The 25,380-nt window shown below is 34.9% G+C and overlaps 1 long non-coding RNA gene across 1 annotated transcript in view; it reads right to left on the bottom strand.

The window, feature by feature from the left end:
• Positions 1-1,526: 1,526 nt before the first annotated feature.
• LOC128775591 (uncharacterized) overlaps positions 1,527-25,380 on the bottom strand; it is a 273,094-nt gene continuing 249,240 nt past the window's right edge. Inside the window, exon 5 of the long non-coding RNA XR_008420416.1 lies at positions 1,527-1,761. This is a non-coding gene — a long non-coding RNA (uncharacterized LOC128775591). The remainder of the gene's footprint in view (positions 1,762-25,380) is intronic.

The following is a 25,380-nucleotide window of genomic DNA, read 5'->3' as shown; positions in this document are numbered from 1 at the left end:
TGGATATTGTCATAACAGAATATATACTCAATTATAGCAACAGTAAACCTCACATATTTATCAAAAGTGGAACACACTGTGAAAACTTGGCAGGACACCAAAGAGCCATGGAAAACTTTCTGAGAGCCACTGGCTCCAAAAACAACACAGTTTGCTTCAATTGGGACTGGTCTGTTATCTCATCTATGTTTTTTTGACTAAATACGTGTTAGTATTCTACATACATATTTCTTTTCTAATATAAATGTATTTATCATTCTTAGATTTTTTTACTTGAATACCATCTACCTTCATATTTAAGAAGTAAACCTGTTAGTATGTTTACAGATATTTAGACATTTTATAAAACCTGTGGCATACCCAGCATGATGTTCATATGTATAATAGACACTTGTCAGAGCCTTGACTACATCCTTTAGATGGTACCATTTCATTATATTCCTGAAGGCTTCCAAATCCCATTATCTGCATTTCTATTCTTGAGGGGTTTTGTTTTGTTTTTTTTTTTGTTTTTTGTTTTTTGTTTTTCCTGATGGAAAACTGTTCCATCCAAGCATGCAATAGGCCACAAGTCCTGGGTAATTAACATCCCCTGGAAATAGCCCTCAACCAGAGATTGACGGCAATTGTGTATAAATGTCTCAGTGCCCTTACTCTTTTGTTGAGATAATTTTGAGGCATGCATTCTATACCATCCCCAGAGTCTTCCTGTAGTCATGAACTTCAGCCACCCATCTGGATGGATTGCTGGCCTAGTCACACACCTAATACCTGCTGCCATCTTTTCCCTGGTCACTTTCCTCCTTCTTCCAGCAACCCTCAAAAATGGCCACTTGCACTTGTAATTTTTACTCACATGTTCCCTCCTTAGTTTGGGGAAACAAATTAAGGCAATATGAGACATATATCTCTGAATTGTCCTTTTTGCGATTGTCCTTTTTATCTTTTCTTCCTTTGTCTTAGTATAATATCTCAAAACCACTCGTATAAACATTTATAGTAACCACTTTTCTGATCACTTTGGTTTGACTCACACTGCCACCACTTTTCTTCCTAAAACACTGGGTTGGCCTTTACTCAAACCTGCTCATAAATTTTCACTGCCTCATCTATAATGGCCTAATAGGCAAAATCTTCCAAAATCTTACTGATGAGGGAAACAAAGGCAATGTAGAAAAATGTAGTTTAAATTAATTTCCCTTACAGACTGCAGCCCATTGATAGATGTCAGAGACCTGCAGCGTATAACACTCCCCAAGACGTCTATGGTTGCCTTAATGCCTTAATGTTTACATTTCCTTAAAGACTAAAGCAACCTTATCTTCACAATAGTACATCTTCAGGGTCCTGTGAGACCCTGCTTTCAACATCCAGAAATTCCTTGGAGACCAATGGTATCAATACCTCCCCTCCCTCCACAAACTTGAAAGAACATAATCAGTTGCTCCTCACAACGCCAGTGTTGCTCTTTCTGCTCACGGGTCCTGTCCCCATGCTTTAATAAAATCACCTTTTTGCACCAACAACATCTTGAGAATTCTTCCTTGGCCGTTTGCTCACGAACCCCACTTCAAATTTCATCACTACTGAGGTATTTTCTTTCAATCTTACCTTATACTTTATCATTTAACGTTGTTCCTGTCAGACCAGAGAAGTGGCCATCTCCAAAGCAAGTTCCCATATGCTCTCAATCTTCAGTGCATCTGCTCATGCTGGTTTCTCTGCCTAGAGTGGTGTTGTTCAACATGGTAGCCATTAAATCTAAATTAATAAAAATTAAATAAGTTTAAAAATTCAGTTCAAACACTTCAAGTTCTCAACTGAGAACTATGTGGCTACCATAATAGATAATAATTATAAAATATTTATATCATCACAGAACATTCTATTGGACAGAGCTTTGTCTAGAGTACTATTTTATATCTAATTTTTTAAATACTATTTTTTAAGTTCCATCATAAAGTTAACTTTCTGTGAAAAATTCTCTTAAAATAGAATTAATTTTGTCATGTGTCTCCATTCATTGATTTAACTTTAGTTCATTCAATCAATCAAATGACACATACTGTGTATTTTATTTATGAATATCGGTGCAAATAAATCATTTATACATATGTATATTCCTTTAAAGACTAAAGCAGTCTCATTTTTGTATTTTTTAAGACACTTAGCAAAGTGCTTTTCTTATCAACAAATATTCATTTAATTATTATGAACTAGTCAAACTGACTTCAACCCTTCTGCATATTATTCCTATAAGATTCTTTTGAGCTACTTCTTTCCTAATTCTGTATTTTTGCTGTCATTACTTACAATCTACAGTCTTTATTAAATTTTGAAAGCCTACTGAAATTATTTTGAATTTTAATTGCATCATCTAGCCTAAATTAATAATGCCATTTTTATATTATATACAAATTTGATACATGGTTTATTTTATTTCTCAGAGTATCAGTTTTTTTCATTTTTTCTCTGACATCCAAAAACACTGATGGGAGCTTCCAGTTCCTTTTTAGAATACAGAGCCAATTTTTTTTTTTAATTTTTGTTTATTTTGAGAGAGAGACAGAGCATAAGAGGGGGAGAGGCAGATAGAGAGGGGGAGGGAGAATCTTAAGAAGGCTCTGCACAGTCAGTAAAGAGCCCGACCCAGGGGTGATCTCAAGAACCATGAGACCATGACCTGAGCCAAATTCAAAGGTCAAAGGCTTGACTGACTGAGCCACTCAGGTACCCCTCCAGAGCCAATTTGTGGAGAGAATTCATGCACACAAGTAGAGCTGGAGTGTTTCAATTGTTCAACATAGGAACTGGTTCCTTCTTTAATTCCATTTTTTAAACTAAACATTAATAGATGTTTTGAATAGAGTGTGTCAAAAATAACCCTAGAGGGGCACATGGGTAGTTCAGTCAGTTGTCTGGCTCTTGGTTTCAGCTCAGGTCATGATTCATGGTTTGGTTCATGAGTTCAAGCCCTGCGTGGGGCTCTGCACTGACAGCACACAGCCTGCTTGGGATTCTCTTGCTCTCTCTGTCCTTCCCCGACTCATGCACTTGCACTCTTATTCTCTCTCTCAAAATAAATAAACTTAAAAAAAATAACCCTAGAGATGTCCACTCAAGCTTTCAGTCTTCTTAGATTTGATTCACAGACACTCCTTACACTGTGTTGTTTAACCTGTTGTATACCCTAATTAGTACTATTATATTCCTCAGTCTTTATGATCTTCTTCATATAGGCCTTAAGAAAGACTCAAACCAAGTTGATGTTCCTTTTTATACGAATAGTATAGATTTTCAAGATCACTAAACTCTTCAAAATTCTGGCAAACTGAGGCAGAATCTAATCTTAAAGGATCCCAAGGGAATTTTTTAAAGTTTATTTATTTATTTTGAGAGAGAATGAGTGAGTGGGGAAGAAACAGAGAGAGAGGAAGAAAGAAAGAATCCCAAGCAGGCTCTGCACTGTCAGCACATAGCTCAAACCGTGAGATCATGACGCAAGCCAAAATTGGACGCTTAAAGATTGAGCCACCCAGGTGCCCCCAAGAGAACTATTTTAAAAAGCATCTATTTATTAATAAAGGCTGCACATTTTTAAACGCATTTTCCTTTGAGGTATCAAGTGATAGATTCGATGTCTTTGGAAAAAGTCCCTAAAACTAGAGTCAAATCTATGGTGAACTCTCTTCAAAAGTGCTTACTAAACCACATCACACTGAAGAATATACTGAATTTCTCAACTAGGATAAATAAAGTTTGAATATAAATGACTTCCAGACATTGACTCTTATCTATTACATTTCTCAAATTCAAAACAAAAGTAGGTTAAAAATTAAAGTTCAAGAAATAATATCTAATAATTAGTAATCTAATCTGAAAAATCATATAATTCCATATATTTTGTTATTCATGTCTAGTAACTTTAGATTTTTAACTTTTAAAATAGAAAATGTAATCTTACTTTCTTTAAGCTTTAATTAAGGATAGAATATTCAAAAATGTCTAACACCTGCTTTATAATAAGTAGAGCATTATTTCAAATGCCAGATGGACCAATTAAGATTTTCTTTTAGATGATGCAAAATCTTGTGATGTAGGTAGATTTTTTTTTTCAAATCCAAATTTAAATATGCACTATAAGAATGTACTATTATCTAAGTACATGTTAATGAACTACTTTCATTTTTACCCTGGAGACAGTGCAAAGCACTGTCATGTTTTTTCTTCTACAGCATCTCTTTCTCATTCTTGTCTTCCAAATCCACTGTTTTAATATCCATGCTTTTATTTCCCTGTGACTATTGCTGCTAGAAGCAGCTCATATTTTAAAGAGAATTGAGCTCCCCAGAACAAAGGAAGAATTACAGGCTTTTAACATGCAAGTAAGTGGAAATTAACACTGGTAGAAGATAAAAGGTATAGAGAAATACAGACTGAATTGGTATATTAAGTACTTTACAAAGACTATCCTCAGCTGATGCCTATACTTACACAAATTATTTGACATAGTTTATTCCATTCACACAGTAAGAACTCCACTGGTGGTTTCTACCTGAATCAATCATCGAGCACTCATTTCTAATACTTTCAAGCCACAAGTTTCATGAAGGGGTCTCTAAAAATTCTGTTTACAGTTCCTAACACCTTTCTTACATCCACAATTGTAAATATGATTTTGCATACATTGACTGGGTTCTCTATGTCTGGTTAGAGGATAATTTCACAACTTCATTCCCATCAGGCAAAGATCGTGGTTTTTATCTTTTGTTGGCTTTTGGTGCTTTGTTTATATTGAGTTGGTAGCATTTAACACCTTGCTTTTAATTTTCCTTTTTCACATCATTCTTCCCCAATAATCTCCAAGTTCCTCTGGAGCCAAGACCTGGTGTCATTCATCACTAAAGTTTTCTCTGCACTTGGCTGTGGATTATGGGGTATGTAGTTCTTAGTCTCATCGGTATGTATGGCTCAGTCTTTTCACACTGACAAATTACAATCACCACATCACTGGAGGCAACCTGAAGATAGGGTTACCAGAGTGTCTATCTAAACTCACAGCTGGGAGAAACTCCCCTGTTGGTTACCAGTAACTTAGGCCAATAGTTGATTCACATTCAAACAAAGCCTTTCAGCACCTGTGTGGAAGAGAAGTAGTCTATCAGATGAAATGTCACCGTTTCAATAGAGCACCATTTAAACCCTCTGTTCTTTGTCTTCTTTCCACACTAGATTTTACACTGAGGTTTCTTAAACAGACTATTTGTCTGTATAAGATTTGAATTATATCCATCTATCTATTTATATAGTGCAACCAAAATATGTAAAATATATCAGTCAGTTAAGCATCCTACTTCGGCTCCAGGCTCTGAGCTGTCAGCACAGAGCCTGATGTGGGGCTCAAACCCACAAACTGTGAGATCATGACATGAGCCAAAGTAGGATGGTTAATTGACTGAGCCACCCAAGTGCCTGAGAATCTTATTTAATAGAACATATTTTGAAACTACATTATATGCTGTGCCATGGAGTGGGAAGCCTTAAAAATTTGTAGCACCTTATATCTATAGGTGTCAGTGACAAATAGAAGAATGAAATTCAAAGCAAAGTATCTTTACTCATGGGTTACTTGACAAGGTTCACTTCAGCAGATCTAAATCCCCTGAAAAATTGTTTATTATAATATAATTGGATAAGCAAATGAAACTCAACTTTCCACTGAAGGGAATGTAAATCTTTCAATGTTATATATATTGGACAACAGATATGTGAGTTTCTTTCCAATCATAAATTTTTGTAGTATACGCACATTATAGGTATGTGGATGTATATAGGAATTTCAGAATTATTCTGGAGACAAGTTCAAGTGATAATGGCAACTCTCTTTAAGAGATCATCAAAGAATCCACTGTCTAAAGAGTTGTGTTGCCATTGACAAGAATCATCATTCTCACATTTAAGTCAGTTTTCTTTATACCCATAATCAATGCATAAAAAAAATCACTTAATGTATTTTCAAACACACATGAAGGAATTCAGGAACTTTTCCTCTTGCTAGAATTAGTTAATATAAAAAAAACAACTAAGCTTTCAGCTATAGAATTATTTACTCTAAGAGTAAATAATATTAACAGAAATTCAAGAAAAATTTTTCTTATATGGTCTTGCATTATCCTAAAGAGCCATTCAGTGAATCATTTTTCTTTCAAATTTATCAACTCTACTAGCCTATGATTTCCATGTTTTATGTGTTTTAAAGCATCCATTCATTAGCAGGGATAAAATGAGCATCAACTGTATGCAAGGCTCTATTCTAATGAGCATAAGAGGTGTATACAGTACTTTCCTCAAAGAGCTTACAACTGATTTATGAGGTTAAATTGTATGTTAATCATATATAAACAATGTAATAATAAGGATAATGTACATATTACCAATGTGTCAATACACATACATATATGATGCTAAAATCACACACAAAATATTTTCAGCATGGATTAGTCACTAATGCAATATCATGTCAGATTATGCAGATTTCACCATGAAGTAAAATGTTTAGGAAAAGCTTAACAATAACAATATGGCAATTAGATTGTGCCTTAAAAGTGAATAAACCTCAAATACACTCAAAATCTTGGTAGATCTGGAAAAGAGCATACAAAATGGGTTAAAATATAGTGTCTAAGAAATTTGGAAGTGAAAGAATAGACTAAACTTGCCAGGAAAAAGGAAAGAATTAAAGATTCACTTGAAGGGTAGATTAAACTCAGACTTTAGAGAATTTTGTGTTCCCAACTAAGGAAGTTTTGGCTGCATTATTTCATACGAAATGAGAAACCATAGCAAGTTTTTTTTCAAAATTATGCTAGAGAAAATTTTATGATTAGTCATACAAGAATTAGGGAGAGGGAAACTACAGATAAAAGAAAACTAGCTTGGGACTATTTCAAACTCTGTACCTGAAGTGATTAGAGTCTGACCTGTGTGTCATCCCTATGTGGAACAAATGGAAAAGAAGGAGGAATGCTCTCTCTCTCTCTCTCTCTCTCTCTCTCTCTCTCCCTCTCTCTCTAAGTTTATTTATTTTGAAAGACAGAGAGAGAGAGAGAGAGAGAGCGCACATGAGCAGGAGAGGGGCAGAGAGAGTGGGAGAGAGAGAATCCCAAGCAGACTCCATGCTGTCAGTACAAAGCCCGACATGGGGATCCATCTCACAAACCATGAGATCATGACCTGAGCAGAAATCAAGAGCTGGATATTCAAGTGACCAAACCACCATGCACCCTAGAAGGAATGCTTTCAATGGATTTTTTTTTTTTTAAAGAATTGGCCTTGGTAAAGGATTTGAAATGATCGTGGTGGGGGAAAACGGAGTAATTCAGGTTTTGATCCTGGGTGATTGAAAAGTGTTTATATCATTAATTGAGAAAAGGATGATTGAGAGGTAAGAACATCTGCATTACAAAAATTGAGTTTGGGGTCATAATGGATTACCCAAAGGGACATGATTATGAAAAAAGATGAAGATACAGAATTAGGGATCAAGCATAATGATACTTGAATAAAAAGAATGGGGATTTACTATTGGGAGATCACTTTTGATGATCAATACTGCACACTCCATGGAGGGGTGAAAGATAAAGCAGATGTGGTGCAACAAGAAAAGGAAAGTGTAGATCAATGTCTATTTAAACAACTGCACTATTAAGAGAAGAAATAATAGACAATAAAAGTAAGAAAAGTTTCATTTTTTTAAAATGCACTATATTCGGCCAAGTTTTTACTCGTGACTTAGACAAACAAAAATCTCATATATGTAAGGTCTTAGAATTTCAGTCTTAGAATATCTACTACACAGACACTCTGCTGAATATATCATTTGAAATTTCAGAACCGATGAGGATTATCTGAAACCCAGTATAAAAATAGTGAAATAACTTACAAACATTTGAAAATCTTTAAACATAGAGAGATATGTATAAGAAATTATATATGTGTGTATGTATATCTATCTATCCATATATCTGTGTGTATACGCCTATCTACATATATTTCTATGTGTGTTGTGTGTCGATATCACCAGAGTATTTAAGAGAGTCATAAAACAAATAAACAAAAACAAAAACAAAAAAACAGAATTGAATCTAGCACCAAATGAATCTCTGAAGAATAAAAGTAATGGGATAGAAGAATTTTTAAAAGATGCTCCTGAGAAAATATTCCTGCAATACAAAGTTATGACTCTTTGCACCTGAAAAGCTCACTTGACAACATAAGCCCAGGACTTCTCAGGTTAACCTGCCTACCCTTAATGGAAGTTCTCTCTATGGAGAAATATATGGTTGTCAGGACCTTAGCTGAGGAACTAATTCCTTTGAGATAATGTCATAATACATCAAAGTAAAAGAATGAAGGCAAAAACAATTTGACACTTTGGTCTACAGTTTACTCAACTTTGGTAATCACTGAAGCCCTAAACATAGTAGGACCTCAGTTAATAGCTTTTCAAGGAATTAAAGGAGTTGGCCCTGAACTACTCAAACTTTAGTATCATAGTGTTTTACAAATGTATCTTAAAATTAGTCTTTTCTATAATTAATTAAAACTTTAAAATTCTCTTTGTTTGGGTTTATTAGGTGAGGTGGCTACACCAAAGGGAATATTTGTTTTGGGAATTTAATTGACATGAAATTAATTTCCAATGACATTCTCATTTAAAATCCAAGGACATCTGAACAGTAGGTTTGTGAAAAGGTGCTAAAGGCCTTCTGGCTGTTTCTTTCACCAACTTTTTTCTTCCCCCTTTTACCATCTTACCTCATATTTAGCAGGCATGCCATAGCATGACCAGGAGTTTGAAAAATAAATGATTGCAGCTGTCAGTGCCTCATGTCTGAATTCTTGACTTTCTTTCAGAACATTTGGGCCATGTTGTGTTTTCTAGTAGCAAGCCATTTCAAAAGGAAGCGCTGCGATGGTTCTTTCATGTAAATTAATTTCTACAGCTGTAACTTTCACACTTTGCCTGGGGCTCTCCTTTGTGACTTCTGCATTTATTTAACACAAAGCATTGTGAAAATTAAAATGTATTTTTATTGAGCTGCACTTTTATTGGAGACAGCTTGAAACTATTACTTGATCTGCATTTTAAAAAGAACTAATAAACAAGTCTCTCTTAAACAATTGCTTGGTGGGGTGCCTGGGTGGCTCAGCTGGTAAGCGTCCAACTTCAGCTCAGGTCATGATCTCACAGTTTGTGAGTTCGAGCCCCACATCAGACTCTGTGCTGACAGCTCAGAGCCTGGAGCCTGCTTCAGATTCTGTGTCTCCCTTTCTCTCTGCTCTTCCCTTGCTCATGCTCTGTCTCTCCCTCTCCTTTGAAAATAAATAAACATTAAAAAAAACTTAAAAAAAAAAATAAACAATTGCTTGGTGACTATGTCACCACTCCAGCATTCTCTATCTGCATAGGCAGCTCCCAGCGCCGCCCTCCTGCTCCCTCTTAACCTGGTAACACTGATTCACTTTGCTGCTACCTGTCTTTTCATTAACCTAAGGAAAATTCTATTCAAGCACATGATCTAGCCCAAATTAAAAAATGTTACCTTTTGAGTTGCTTGGAAATTCACCTTTTCAACATTGCAATGACCACCCGAGATACTATATTCTGGCAATTCAAATGGAATGTATAATTAAAACATTCTTTCTCTTATGTAGTTATAATCTCAAGATTTTGTCAATTCTAGTTACCTTTAAAAATATACCTAGTTCTACTAAATATAGAAATTGCTATAGCCATTTATCCTGTTTATTTTTCTTATAAAGTATTGAATTCTTCCTAAGGACATGAAGCATAGTTTTATGAATGATAACAGAAGCTGCAGAAATGCCTATTTTAAAGATAGTGATTATTTTCATTTGAGAAGACAGATATTTTTTGGCAGCAAACATATGATCAAAACTTTACTGGTAATAGGAAAAAAAATCTGGATTTGTATAGGCGTGCACTGTTTAAAAAGAAGTATATTCACCATTGATAGTTTATTTCATGCAAGAAGTATAACTTGGGATCTAAAACTCAGGTGGAGTAGGGTTCAAATCTGGAGTTTGCCATTTAGTTTTGTGACACATAGCTCAAGTTCCCCAATAGCTCTAACCTCATATTTATCATAAGTAAAATGGGAGCTGTACAGTACACACCTAAAAAGTTTATGGGGAAGAATAAATGAGAAAGTGCTTAAAAAGTGCCTGGGTAGCTTCTAGCAAAGTTACACACTCGCTAAGAATAGAAGCTATAAAGAGTTACAGAGTTACTACCTATACTGATTTGTCAGGTAGTATACTCAAATCTATGTAAACATACACTAGATGTGCTTGCCTAATGGTTTTTTATTGAAATATTATGTTCATTTATAGCTCTATGTAGAAATTTATGAATGGTACATAAACATGGGATCTGACTTCTGGAAAATTCAACTCCGGGAAAAAACGTTCAAAACAGTAACAAGTAAAGACAACTGGTGTTATGGTTCTTATTAATATTTAGTACTTGTGTAGGTATAATTGATATCTCATTGTTGCTTTAATTGGCAACTCCCTAATTACCAGTAAGTTCAAATGTCTCTGCTTATATTTGTTGACCATTTGGATGTGTTATTCTATGCAGTGTTTTAATCCTTTATGTCCAATTGGGCTACTCTTTTCCTCTCACGTTTTTTTGTTTAACAGTTGGTACAAGCTCTTTGTATTACATAGATAATAACCCTCTCTTTGTCCTTTGTGTTGTGGACTATTTCCCCAAAACCTATTATTAGCTTATTGCCTTACTAATGATTTCCTTTGCTACAAAAGTTCCTAGCTGTGTGACCTATACCTTAATGCTCCCATCCGTAAAAACATAGATGATAATAACAACTACCTCAAATAGTTATTAAGAAAATTAAGTCATACTGGGAAAGTACTTAGACTAGTTCTTGGCACATTGTTAAGTGCTATGTACGACTTCATAAAGAAGATGTAATCAAACATGTACCTCCTTTCCCATGTAAAGTCTACATTTTCAGTCTTGGTTAAAAAAATTTTCCCTTAACTCCATATCATATATTGAATTTTCTATATGCTTTTATAGAATTTGGGTATTTTTTTCATTTTATTTTTTACAGAGTTTTATTTTCAGATACCTAGACAGTTGTGCTAACGCTGTTTATGACAATCTCTTTTTTTTCTCCCTGAGTTAAAATGCCACCCTTGTCATTTAAAAATTCTGCATATTAAGGTATCTATTTCTGAATTCTCTTTTTCGGAACCTCTAATCCTAAGCCAATATTGTCTTGATTTGAGTATAGTGACTTTCTATTTTTTTTGTCATATTTATGTTAAATTATACTTCCTTCACTTGTTCATTTGCACACTTTTCACTATTATATCTGGAAATTTAAATTTCACATAAATTGTAAGTAATTTGTCCAGTTTTCTAGCGAAATCTAATTGGCATTCCAGTTGAAATGGTACAATATATTGGGGTACCAGGGTGGCTCAACTGGTTAAGCGTCTGGCTTTGACTCCTGTCAAGATCTCACGGTTCCTGGGTTCCAGCTCTACACTGGGCTCTCTGCTGTCAGCCTGGGGCCCACTTCGGATCCTTTGTCTCCTTCTCTCTCTGCCCCTCCCCAACTCATGCTCGCACTCTCTCAAAAATGAACTTTTAAAAAAATCAGTTTTCTACTTTTACTGAGAAATAATTGATACACATTACTATAAAATTTTGAGGCATAAAAATATTACTAAGGTTTCTATATATTTCATAACTTTTTAACAGTTCTTTGGACATATATATAAATAATATATATAAATAAATATATTGTTCATGGAGTACATATGTAGTAAAAGCACAGTAAAGTAATATCACACATAGAAACAACAGCAATCCAGGTGTTATTTCAGTAGAGGAAGGGGAATGTAATTTGTCAAGTTTACATGGGTTATTTCCACTACAGCTATGTTTTGTTCCTTAGAAGAGTAAATCAGAAGCAGATATAGTAAGCAAAAGATTACGATTTTATAAAGCTAGAGATGACCAACATTTTTTTCTGTTTTTGTTCATACTTGAAATCTTTTTATTTAAAAAATTCATAAAATTAAAACAATTACAATGTAGCAAGTATCCTAATAATAATCTATTGAAGATGGTATGGGAGCACAAAGGGTAAAAATTTTGTTCTGTATTTCCTTGATCTGATATAAACAGCTTAACCTGACTTCCTTTTATCTTGTTTCCTTTTTTAATTTTTTTAATTGACCAATTATCTTATCAATCAAAATGAGCCCAAAGATTACGCACATATATAGTACCTGAAAAAGGAAACTGTTATCTTTCAAATGTTGTGCATGACGAAGTAAAAGGATAGGGTGTAATATTTTAATGTTTTTGAGAAAAAAGAGGAGCAATAATTTTTCCCTAGTCTCTCATATTTAAAAAAAAAAATTAACATTTATTTATTATTGACAGAGTGAAAGAGACAGAGCATGAGCATGGGAAGGGTGGGGATGGGGGGGACACAGAATCCAAAGCAAGCTCCAGGCTCTGAGATGTCAGCGCAGAGCCCAACGTGGGGCTTGAACTCACAAACCATGAGATCATGACCTGAGCTGAAGTTGGACACTTAACTGACTGAGCCACCCAGGTGCCCCATCCCTCATATTTTGTTTGAGGAATAGAATATTTTTTGGCGAAAACATGTTATTAATTTCAAACAACTCCATCCAGTATTTTGGGTGAAAATAGATGTCAGTTGATCAAATCAATGTACCTGAAAATAAAAATTTCAATAGTGTTGATTTCAGGTTTGATGACCACACAATTGTAAATAATAAATGTAATTTTATCAAACCTTGTAAAAGCCACTTAAAGAATACAGTAAATGGTTAAATGTAGTTATAATGTATTTATTACTATAGTTTTAATAAAGTAACCAGCTCCTTCAATGTTATGAGAAAAAGTACTTATTGAAATAAAATTACCAGGGAAATCATTGCAAATGTATCTAAAACACTGTATCTTAAACACCTTAGAAGAAAACAAAGAGACTTTGCCCTGGAAAATTATATTAGATAATTCAAGAATTGTCAGTAACATAATGAAGATATTGAAGTCAGAGACACACTGGAAGAGTCTGAATTAAGTTGTTTCATAAAATGTGAGTGAATAAACTTTCCAAATTAATACATTGTCATAGTATGTATGTGTAATTCAGGCATTAAATTAAGCAGTTATTTGCTCTTTTATCTACAACTCTAAAAACTTAGCCAAACAGTTTCCAAAGAAGACCTATACAAGATGGCAGACACATGAAAAGATGCTCAACATCACTAATCCATCAGGGAAATGCACATCAAAACCACAATGAGATAGTACCTTGCATTTCTCAGAATGGCTAAAATCAAAAAGCAAGAAATAACATGTGTTGGCAAGGAGGAGAAGAAAAAGGAAACCTCATCCATTGTTGGCAGAAATGTAAATTGGTACAGACACTGTGGAAAATGGTAGGGAAGTGCTTCAAAAAATTAAAAACAGAAATACCACGTGATCCAATAATTCCACTACTGGGTATTTAACCAAAGAAAATAAAAACACCAATTTGATAGGATATATGAAACCCTGTTTCTTGCGGCATTATCTACAAGCCAAGATATGGAAGCAACCTAACTGTCTACTGATAAACAAATGGATATGGAATATGTGGCAGATATATACTGTAAAGTCTTACAAAGCCATAAAAAAGATGAAATTGTGCCACTTATAACAACATGGGTACACTTAGAGGGTATTATGCTAAGTGAAATAGCAAGACAAATACCATATGATTTCACTCACATGTGGAATCTAAAAGAACAAATTAATTAAAAAAACAAACAAACAAACAAACAAACAGGATTAGACCTATAAATACAGAGAACTGATGGTTGCAAGAGGGAAGGCCAATAGAGAGATGGGTAAATTGGGTGAAGAGGTGTGGGAAATACAGGCTTCCAGTTATGAAAGGAGTAAATCATGGGAATAAGAGGCACAGCATAAGGAATATAAACTCAATGATTCTGTAACAGTGTTGTATGATGATGGATGGTCGCTACACTTGTGGTGGGCATAGAATATATAAACTCATCTAAGCACTATGTTGTACACCTGAAATTAATGTAACAGTGTATGTTAACTGCCTTCAAATAATTTTTTAATTAGCCAAAAAAGGGAAATCATTTAATAGAAAAAAAAACTGTATATTTGTACAAATACAGTTTTTTATAGAACTAGTAAGTCTAGCAAATAATACTGTAAAAACAGAGAAAAATAAGTGCATGTTGGGCAATTGAAATAAATATGCCTGAAGTTCATAAAAAAATACTTGAAGAATGGCTGCAGACATCATTTATTTTCATTGGTTTTCCTCAAATCTATCCCATTTTCAATTTTGCTTTATTAGTTGACTGGAGGAATTGCACTCCTAGTTAACTACATAATGTTTCCTTGACCTCATTTTTATTACCAAAATTTTGTTTATTTTACCTGTTTTACTTCATAACCATTACGTTGTTTTAAAGCTTTTGGAAAAAACAAAGTCCGATATAAAAAAAAGTCTGCAAATATATACATGAAGATACGAGAGCTTGATAGAGAATTCAATTAGATTTTCCATGGATCCTTCAATAGAAAATACATTTAATTGAAGATGGAAATATTTAATTAAAATGGAATGTATGAACCAAGAATATACCGAAAATGTCATTATCAGGGAAGAGTACAAATACAAATCTAAATCTGAAATGATAACCTAATAACTATGAGAAGATAAAATTCAATGTGCATTGTTAAACAATGAAATCTATCAGGTTTAGTCTACTTCTGTTTTCCTTTACATGCAGTTTTAAATTATAATTTAGAGGCATAAATAGAACCTCCAAGAAACACTCTATTATTTATTAGACCATCTAATTTAGGAAGTTTTAAATTTCTCTTTAGATACATACCCTCACAGCTTAAATTTTCTCATAAAATTTGTTCTTTAGCCTTGAAAATTGTTGTCTCGTTTAAGAAAGAAAATTTGTATGAAAAGAGTTATATTCTCTAGACCCTTCTTCAGAAATGTGAGTTCAGTAGGTCTGCTGTTGGGAGCCCTGGAATCTGCATTTTAAGAACTTGTGGTAATTTAAATGATGATTGAGTGTAACCACACTTTGATGATCATCACACTGTTTCAATTACTTGGTGAGTTCAGTTTTGTTTTTTTCTTTTTTCTTTTTTAAAATTTTTAAAATGTTTTTACTTACTTTTGAGACAGAGAGAGACAGAGCATGAGCAAGGGAGGTGCAGAGAGAGAGGGAGACACAGAATCCAAAGCAGGCTCCAGGCTCTGAGCTGTCAGCACAGAGCCTTACACGGGGCTCGAACTCATGGACTGTGAGATCATGACCTGAGCTGAAGTCAGATGCTTTACTGACTGAACCACACAGGTGCCTCCATTTTGTTTTCTTCTATCACCAGGTTTTAGTTTTTAATTTCATAGTAGTCATGATAGATAACAGCATAAATTATCCCATTCCTCTGAGTGTTAAAGAAGAAATAATGTGTATAATTAGTATGTGCTCACTAAGGGTTAGCTTCTGTTTTATTTTTTTTTTAAATATGAAATTTATTGTCAAATTGGTTTCCACACAACATCCAGTGCTCATCCCAACAGGTGCCCTCCTCAATACCCATCACCCATCCTCCCCTCCCTCCCACCCCCCCCCCATCAACCTCAGTTTATTCTCAGCTTTTAAGAGTCTCTTATGGTTTGGCTCTCTCCCTCTCTAACTTTTTTTTTTCCTTCCCCTCCCCCATGGTCTTCTGTTAAGTTTCTCAGGATCCATATAAGAGTGAAAACATATGGTATCTGTCTTTCTCTGTATGACTTATTTCACTTAGCATCACACTGTCCAGTTCCATCCATGTTGCTACAAAAGGCCATATTTCATTCTTTCTCATTGCCAAGTAGTATTCCATTGTGTATATAAACCACAATGTCTTTATCCATTCATCAGTTGATGGACATTTAGGCTCTTTCCATAATTTGGTTATTGTTGAAAGTGTTGCTATAAAGTCAAAATGGATAAAGGACCTGAATGTGAGATAGGAAACCATCAAAACCCTAGAGGAAAAAGCAGGAAAAAACCTCTCTGACCTCAGTCACAGCAATTTCTTACTTAACACATCTCCAAAGGCAAAGGAATTAAAAGTAAAAATGAACTATTGGGACCTCATCAAGACAAAAAGCTTCTGCACTGCAAAGGAAACAATCAACAAAACTAAAAGGCAACTGATGGAATGGGAAAAGATATTTGCAAATGACATATCGGACAAAGGGCTAGTATCCAAAATCTATAAAGAACTCACCAAACTCTACACCTAAAAAACAAATAATCCAGTGAAGAAATGGGCAGAAGACATGAATAGACACTTCTCTAAAGAAGACATCCAGATGGCCAACAGGCACATGAAAAGATGCTCAACGTCACTCCTCATCAGGAAAATACAAACCAAAACAACACTGAGATATCACCTCATGCCAGTCAGAGTGGCTAAAATGAACAAATCAGGAGACTATAGATGCTTCTGTTTTAATTAATCATTTTCCACTATGGCTATGTTAATATTACACTATCATGATCTTATTTATGCATTTGTTCCCCTTTCAATTGTAACTTCCTGAAGGAAGAGAATGCTTCTTTTCTATAATTGTACCTCTAAAATCTTACTTAATGTCTGACATGCCATATGTGCTCGGTACATCTGTGTTGAGTGAAGTATGAAGTAAGGAGTGCACACAGATAAACCTTCGAGGTTAGCAGGGGTCTACAGAGCAAAGGTAGATAAAAGGGATAGGTAAAAGAGATATAAGGAAGGTAAACGGGATATAAAAGAACCAAGTGACAACTTGAGACAATAAAATGAGAAGATGAACTCTCTAAGGCAACCCTCTCATCTCCTCTCCCAAACTGGCTGAGGCTCTGTTTGTGCGCTTTGAGCAGTGTCAGCATCCCTACCTACTCATACAAGTGGACCTCATTCAACTTTGCAGCTCCATCCTGCCTCTGTTATCTCTCCTACCACTCTTGCCCCCATCTTTGCTGTAGTATGGGTTTTGTGCCCCTCTACTGAAATAATTTTATCTTATTAGACCAAACGTACTACTATTGCTCTTTAAAGTGAGTTTCTATTAAATTATATTAGTGGAAAATTTCTGTAATATAAGCATATTATTAGAAATGTTTCTATAATTTTATTCTGGTTTAGTTTTTTTGTTGTTCTTTTTTTTCCCCCCAGAGTATACCCTAGGATACTTTCTTCAGGCATAAGTACAATTAAAACATTTACCAAAAATGCATAAAAATAATAGCAGCTACTTAACACTAAATTCCCCAGTTATAGGAAAATATGAAAAGTATTTCATCCATAACCTGTTTTAAAACCAACATATCTGAATTTTAAATACTGCTCCCAAACAACCTTAAATATGTAGTTTAAAATTCAATGACAAGTCTAGGGGTGCCTGGGTGGCTCAGTCGGTTAAGCGTCCGACTTCAGCTCAGGTCACGATCTCACGGTCCGTGAGTTCGAGCCCCGCATCAGGCTCTGGGCTGATGGCTCAGAGCCTGGAGCCTGCTTCCGATTCTGTGTCTCCCTCTCTCTCTGCCCCTCCCCCATTCATGCTCTGTCTCTCTCTGTGTCTCCCTCTCTCTCTGCCCCTCCCCCATTCATGCTCTGTCTCTCTCTGTCTCAAAAATAAATAAACGTTAAAAAAAAAATTAAAAAAAAATTCAATGACAAGTCTGTAAATTAAAGGATGCACTTTAAAATAAGTAAGGTATTTACATCATTTGGAATGACAATAAAGTTTTTACTAAGAATTAGCATTTGCCGCTAAAAACACTACTAGTAATAAAATATCAGATAATTTGAGTATTTTGAATAAGGTACCACTTAATAAATTATTGTTTTATTGCACTAAATGATGAATTGAAAGAATTACTGGAACTTCCTAAAGAAAGTAAATTACTCTCAAGTGTATATTATAGGCTAGAAATATAAGGTTTAATACATATTAAAAATGATTTATTGTAACTCGCATTTTCCTATCCATGAGGACAGCTGCTTGAGGGCGGCAAACTTGAAATGTGGCAACTATTTAATCTCTCCCACAAAAATATTTTCCAGCTTCTTACTATATTTTTGTTGTCAAATTTTTTCACTTTAACTAATTTACTTCAAATGAGAATACTTGTTAATATTTAGTCAGCAAGAATTTCTCAATGTATATTTTTAGAGGTTATGATAAAATAAGGCACCAAACATATGTACATCAGTTTTCTTGGCAGATTCAGCTTCTAGACCAGTTCCCAGGTATCAACACAGAGTTGATGTGGGCATGATATTGGCGACACTGTGATACAATGTGGTGACACATTAGTTATGCTGTGAAACTGTATAACAGATGCAAAGCAAGATAAGATGCTCAGAATTGTAAGCTAAATATTAACTCCAGATCATCTGAGGATGGTTTAAATTATGAACAGAACAAAGTTATGTTTAGAGCCAAATCCAGTCATTCAATAAATACTGAACAACTACTGCGTGCCAAGCACAATTCTGGGTACTCATAAATCAAAGCTGAAATCCCACCATCTCTGTTCTCAACAGAGATCACTGTTTAGTGATTGAATAACAACCTATTTTTTCCCCTTCTGACCTAAAGGTAGTTTTAAAAGTGACCTCTAAACTGGGGTGCTTGGGTAGCGCTGTCGGTTAAGCATCCAACTCATGATCTTGGCTTAGGTCATAATCTCACAGTTCATGAGTTCGAACCCCACATCAGGCTCTGCACTGATGGCACAGAGCCTGCTTGGGACTGTCTCTCCTCTCTTCCCCTCCCCGACTTGTGCTCTCTTTCTCTTTCCCCCCTCCCCACCAAAAACAAACTTAAAAAAAAATTAAAAGTGACCTCTAAACTAGTAGAACACCAAACTGCAAGGATAGAAATCAACAATTTTCTAGGTTCTAGCTCTTGATACTCACACCTATGCATTCTAGCTATGAGAGAACCAGTGCCATACATTAGTTGCTAGTTCAAGCCACATACAATATCCTTTAGGAGAATATCCCAGAGATAATGGAGAATAAACGTTGCAAAGTAAAAGTAAAAGGATTTGTTCAATTAACACAGTGTCCTATAATTGATTCGATGTTTTGGATTCCTCAATGGCCAAAAATAATTAATTATTTTTGAGACATGTACATGAATTAAATTAAAGAGATGCTTGGGCTTTTTAGGTATATACTACAATTACACTACCACAAGATTAGTCCTGTGTTCAGATGCAAAGAAATGAAGAATCTGTGATAACTTTTTTTCCTAACCCTTGCAGAAGAGGTACAAGGCCAGACCCATGGGCTTAGAAGACAGCAGAGGTGCCTAAGACGCTTGGAAACCTTCCCATCCATGATGAATGTACCTGTGCCTCATTACTTCTCACCCCTCTTTATTCTCTCCCTCTCTTGCTATAACCTTTTTCCATTTCTTTCTCTTTTTTCTTTTTTTTTTTTTTTTAAATTTTTTTTTTCAACGTTTTTTATTTATTTTTGGGACAGAGAGAGACAGAGCATGAAGGGGGGAGGGGCAGAGAGAGAGGGAGACACAGAATCGGAAACAGGCTCCAGGCTCCGAGCCATCAGCCCAGAGCCTGACGCGGGGCTCGAACTCACGGACCGCGAGATCGTGACCTGGCTGAAGTCGGACGCTTAACCGACTGCGCCACCCAGGCGCCCCTCTCTTTTTTCTTTTAAACAGTTAAAAGTAAATGATTATTTAAATCAACTATCAATAAACGAACTAAGAATTGCTTAATCAAAGCCATGACTTCAGGTCATTTCAATATCTTTCGTCAAGCGAACATCAGTGGGTTTGTGCACTGAGTTCTGATTTTATAATCTCTCATTTTGCAGTTCTAGGTTAAAATCCATTTACTCACTATTTCAAAAACCACATCTTCTTATGGTCTCATCTCCTTAGAGAGGAAAAGTCATTCTTAAAATGTACTAGCTAATTTAACACAAATTGCTACCTAAAGAAGACACTGGTAAAAATAGAAAGAAAAAAAAATCTGGTATTCTGCAAATTCCCAAAACAATTGGTCTAGGGTTTGGGAAAATAACAAGAAACAAGAAATTTTTATTTTAGTTGCATGCAACCAAATTTCTAGATTGACCTCAAGTATTCTTAATTAAAGGGAGAGTTCTATAAATGCAATCCCAAATCCCCAAGGGTAAGAGGTAGATAATTATCTGAGTGCACAAGAAAATGTTTGTAGAACTGTATGTCATAGTGGTTTTAATACATAATATATAGTGTTCCTGTGTGGAACATATGCTTCAACCAGGAATACAGAGGCTGTAGACAACTGAGCTTAAGTCTTTCCTGGCATCCCTGCCTACTTTCCCTACTTAAAATAGAGATCCAACAAAGCAGGATAGTGGAGGACAGACTGCTTAGCAAATATATCCAATCACCTGATAATTCCTCTCTTTCTTTTTTTTTTTTCTAAAGGTTGATTTTGTTTGTTTGTTTGTTTTGTTTTTTCTCTAAAGGCTAAAGGTTTATCAGTTTTGTTGATTTTTTCAAAGAACCAACTCCTGGTTTCATTGATATGTTCTATTGTCTTTTTTGTCTCTATTTTATTTATTTTTGCTCTAATCTTTTTTTCCTCCTTCCTTTTACTGATTTTGGGCTTTGTTCTTCTTTTTTAAAGTTTATTTACTTATTTTGAAAGAGAGAGAGTGAGCCACTGGAGAAGAGGGAGAGAGAGAGAGAGAGAGAGAGAGAGAGAGAGAGAGAGAGTGAGTCCCAAGCAGGCTCCACATTCAGCACAGAGACCTATGCAGGGCTCAAACTCATGACTGTGAGATCACAACCTGAGCCCATATCAAAAGTCAAATACTTAACCAACTGAGCCACCCAGGTGCCCCTACTCTTCTTTTCCTAGATCCTTTACATGTAAGGTTATATTGAGATTTTTGTTTTGTTTGTTTCTTGAGGTAGTCCTGTATTGCTATAATCTTCCCTCTTAAAACAGCTTTTGCTGCATCCCCCAAATTTTGGACCATTGTGTTTTCATTTTCATTTATCTCCATGTATTTTTAAATTTCTTCTTTGATTTCTTGGTTGACCCATTCGTTATTTAGTAGCATATTATTTAGCCTCCCTATATTTGTGTTCTCCAGGTTTTTTCTTATGACTGATATCTACTGTCATATTTGTTGTGGTTGGAAAAGATACATGATATGACTTCAGTGTTTTTGAATTTACTAAGACTTGTTTTGTTGTCTACCATGTGTACTACTGTGAAGAATATTCCATGTGAATTTGAAAATAATGTGTATTCTGCTATTTTTGGAAGGAATATTCTGAATATATCTGTTAAGTTCATTTATTTCTCCTTAAAAAATTATTATTATTCCCTTTTATCCTCTCTATGGTTTCTGTTTTAGGCCAATAGTGTCAATGAAACTCAGAGGCTTTACAGATCTTTTAAAAAATGTTCAATAGTGACAAAATTGCTGTTTAAATTTGTATTGATAATCTTTCCATATATATATCCAAGTACTTGTGATGGCCTTCTCCCTCAGTTTTACTAACACCAAGAAACTTTTGATATAATTATGCTACCTTGGAATGTCATATGTAAACATATGTGTAATATTATATGTTCACTGTCAATTTTAACTAATTTTAATTATACATTAGTACTATACTAATTTTAATACTGTATTAGTCTTTTGGTCCATCAGACTGTCTAGGAAGCTCTTAAATTAGGCATCTATTAAATCCATATTGCAAAAGACAACTTGCTATCATTATCAATTGTAATCCATGGTCATGTAATAGAAACTTGTGGGAATAATGTAGGTTACTCTACTACCTTCTAAAGCTTTAGTTTTACCATTTCTTCACCACTTTCACTAATTTATAAAACATTCAGTTTTGTTATTTATTTTTTAAGAATGTCAGTTTCTTTTTAAGATTTATTTTTCAAATCCCAGAGATATAAATCTAAATCTTAGCTCTGATAGACCCTATACACAAGCCCTTAGGAAAGTTATTTTAATCTTCCCAATCTTCGATTTCTTTGATGGCTTAAAGAGGAATAATTATAACACCTATGTAACAAGCAGTGAGGGTAGATCATACTGTGCACCACTACTAAAGCAACTATGTTGGAATCTTCTCAATACAGCCCACACACCTTTCACTACTTTTCAGAGTATCAGAGATCTCAGTCTTGGAATGGTGAGAGTTATGGAGGGCATGGGAACACTTGACAACTCATACTTGAGCACAACAAAGTCCTGTCACATAGAGACATGACCCACTAGTAGTTTAGAAGGTCCTAGCCTGAGAATGAGGAAGACTCAAAGAGCAAAGGTTGGCATCTTAGCACATGATTGCCTTTCAAGCACTCCCTGGAGGGCTCTTGTATGGTTCCCTCTTTTCCACCTAGCAACACCACCAGGTCTTTAGATCCCCTTCCCAATACCATCTTCTCCAATGTTAAGCCCTTTTTATCTCATTTTCTAATTTTTTTTAAGTTTATTCATTTCTCAGAGACATAGAGACAGAGCGTGAACAGGGGAGGGGCAGAAAGAGAGAGAGGGAGGCACAGAATCTGAAACAGGCTCCAGGCTCTGAGATATCTGCATAGACCTGGGGCTTGAACTCATGGACTGTGAGATCATGGCCTGAGCCAAAGTCGGACACTTAACTGACTAAGCCACCCAGGTGCCCCTCTCTCCCCTTCTGTTGAGCAAACAGGGCAGAGACAGAAACCTTTATAGCCATTAGCATAATGTAAAATAGAATTTATTAGAAAAAAATTATAAGCAGAAGAGCAGCTTATAATTAAATTACAAGCAGAAGAGAACTGATCATCACATTCAGACAGAGGCATGCCTCAGTGAGGTTTACCTCTGATGGACATACCATAGAAAGAGTTCCTGGGGGTGGGGAGAGACCATGTTAATGGTTTACATGTTTATAGGGACAGGTGCCAGAGAACAATAAATGCTCCTGGTTGAGGAACTGGCCTTGTTTGAAAAGCAGAGCCTTTGGGATCAGCAACTGAAATCTGCCAGAGCTTCCTTGAGCTAACTCAAACCTACTAAGACCGATTTTTATGAAGATTCTAAAAGGGAGAGGAAATGAGCCTCCGGGGTTTCCATATGTGTTTCTCCTCACTATTATAGTTCATCAACCCTCATTTTCTACAAGTTGAAGAAGAGAATGGGCAAAGGAGTGTGGTCAGCATGTTCTCTGGGGGATTTTATTTCAATGGTCTCTACCATCCCTCTTTATGGCCTACTCTTTTGTTTCTCAAGATCCTAATTAGAATTAAAAAACAAACAAACATCAGTAGTTTATTTTTAATTGCACTTCTGCTGTGACAATTTCTCTTGAGACAACACTGGAAGAGGATAGAAGTTCTGGAAACAAGGAAAACATGAAGATAAATATGTCAAGATCTTATCTTGCTACTTCTATTTCACAAGGCTTTTCCTGAGAATTAAACGAGATAACGTATGTATTTATCCTAATTCCTGTTAAGCACAAAAATAAGGGCTTGATTTATTGAGCTTCATTTAGGTGGCTATTAGTTAGAAGCCAAGTTTGTCATGAAATGTCCCTTACACACAAATTAAAAATGAAGACAACAATACATTTCAGATTCATTCAATATAGCGATTTTTCTGTGACTACTTCTTTAGATTCAAGCACTTTAAGCTGACTTGTTGGTTTGAGGTGTATCTGTTAATTATCAAATAAAACTGGCTTCATTATTCAACCTCCAACCCTGCCATTTATTGTCACTGAAATGTATGGCATATATGGGATCCAGTGTAAAAAAAAAAAAAATAAACCATTTACAAGTGTGTATTAGCAATAAATAAGACAGGCAAGCAAAGTAAATAAAAATTTAATTTAGTAATAATATTTACTTCTAATAATAATCTACTTGGTTCTCAAGGGTTATAAGTAAAATACACCTTATATCCTTAAAAAGATCCTAAATACTAGGAATATTTAGCCTTATTTCTTAGGAAAGGAAAATAAATACAGGAGAAAATAAATAAATGGCCCAAATGCCACATGACTAATAAGTGTGAAGGGCAAGACTCAAGTCTAGATCTACCTCAGTCTCTAAATTATATCTCAGTCTCTAACTCAACCTCTCACTAGTAGATAAAACTACCCAAATCACCCACTACTCATTTCCCCAGAACTACTAACTTAGAGAAGATTCCACTGGCTGTACGCATAGTGTACTTATTTTCTGAGAGTTATTGTGAAATTCCTTATCCTTATAATTCTAATAATGAAGAAAATAAATTGAAATGAAAATACCATGGGACTACTAAGGGATATTTATCTTAATATCCTTTGGTGATAAACAAGCAAGGTCTTTCTCATCTGAAATCTGGTCTTAAGCACCAGATTAACATTGAGAAACAACGAAATGATACCTAAATATTAAGGAAAATTAATGAAGCTTCCTAATTATCTCACCTGTTACTCAGTTGCTATAAGCTATGTCAGAACTTGAGTCAAATTTAAGCTAATTTCCATTGACTACTAGAATAGCAATATTCTTGGTTATTCCCCTTTTCCCTTTAATGCTATCAATCCCAATATGTTACATGGCCTAGAATTTTCATGAATAAATCTTATATTCAAAAGCTTCTTTTAGCTTTAGCACCTGTCGGGTTACTGATAAATGCTTGGCAAAGGGATTACTCTAACGTTTTGCGCTGCATGCAACATAATATTGTATTATGTGCTGAATAGATAGAAATAAATACCCCCCCCAAAAAAGCTCTATATGTATCCATATTTGGGAGGAAGGAACTTCTATTTCAGTCAAATTAGCACATATCACATGGGCATTAAACTATCCACATTGTCACTGCTAATTAAATTCCTATACAGAGTCCTTTAGTCCAAACTTCAAAGACCATCATGACCCAGTACTATAAATAGCTGCATAGACAGGTATGTAAATGAAAATGCATGCATAATTATACATACATTATACACAGATATATACACATGTGCACATTTGAGCTACTGCATTCCAAAGCTTCAGTCTATCATTTCATCATGTTATATACATGAAGCACTCACAATATACAAATCTCTAAGACTCACTATTGTTTGTTTTTATTTAATGTAAGAAAAATAAAATTTTTTCAAGAACTCTACAGTCTCTTTTAGAATACTAAAAACTGCATGTGAATACATATTT

Source organism: Panthera pardus, unplaced genomic scaffold (genome assembly GCF_024362965.1).
Source record: "Panthera pardus isolate Hobbes unplaced genomic scaffold, ASM2436296v1 HiC_scaffold_8, whole genome shotgun sequence".
NCBI classification, from domain to species: Eukaryota; Metazoa; Chordata; class Mammalia; order Carnivora; family Felidae; genus Panthera; species Panthera pardus.
Note: the sequence above shows the minus strand (reverse complement) of the source record. Positions and strands in the feature narration are given on the sequence as shown.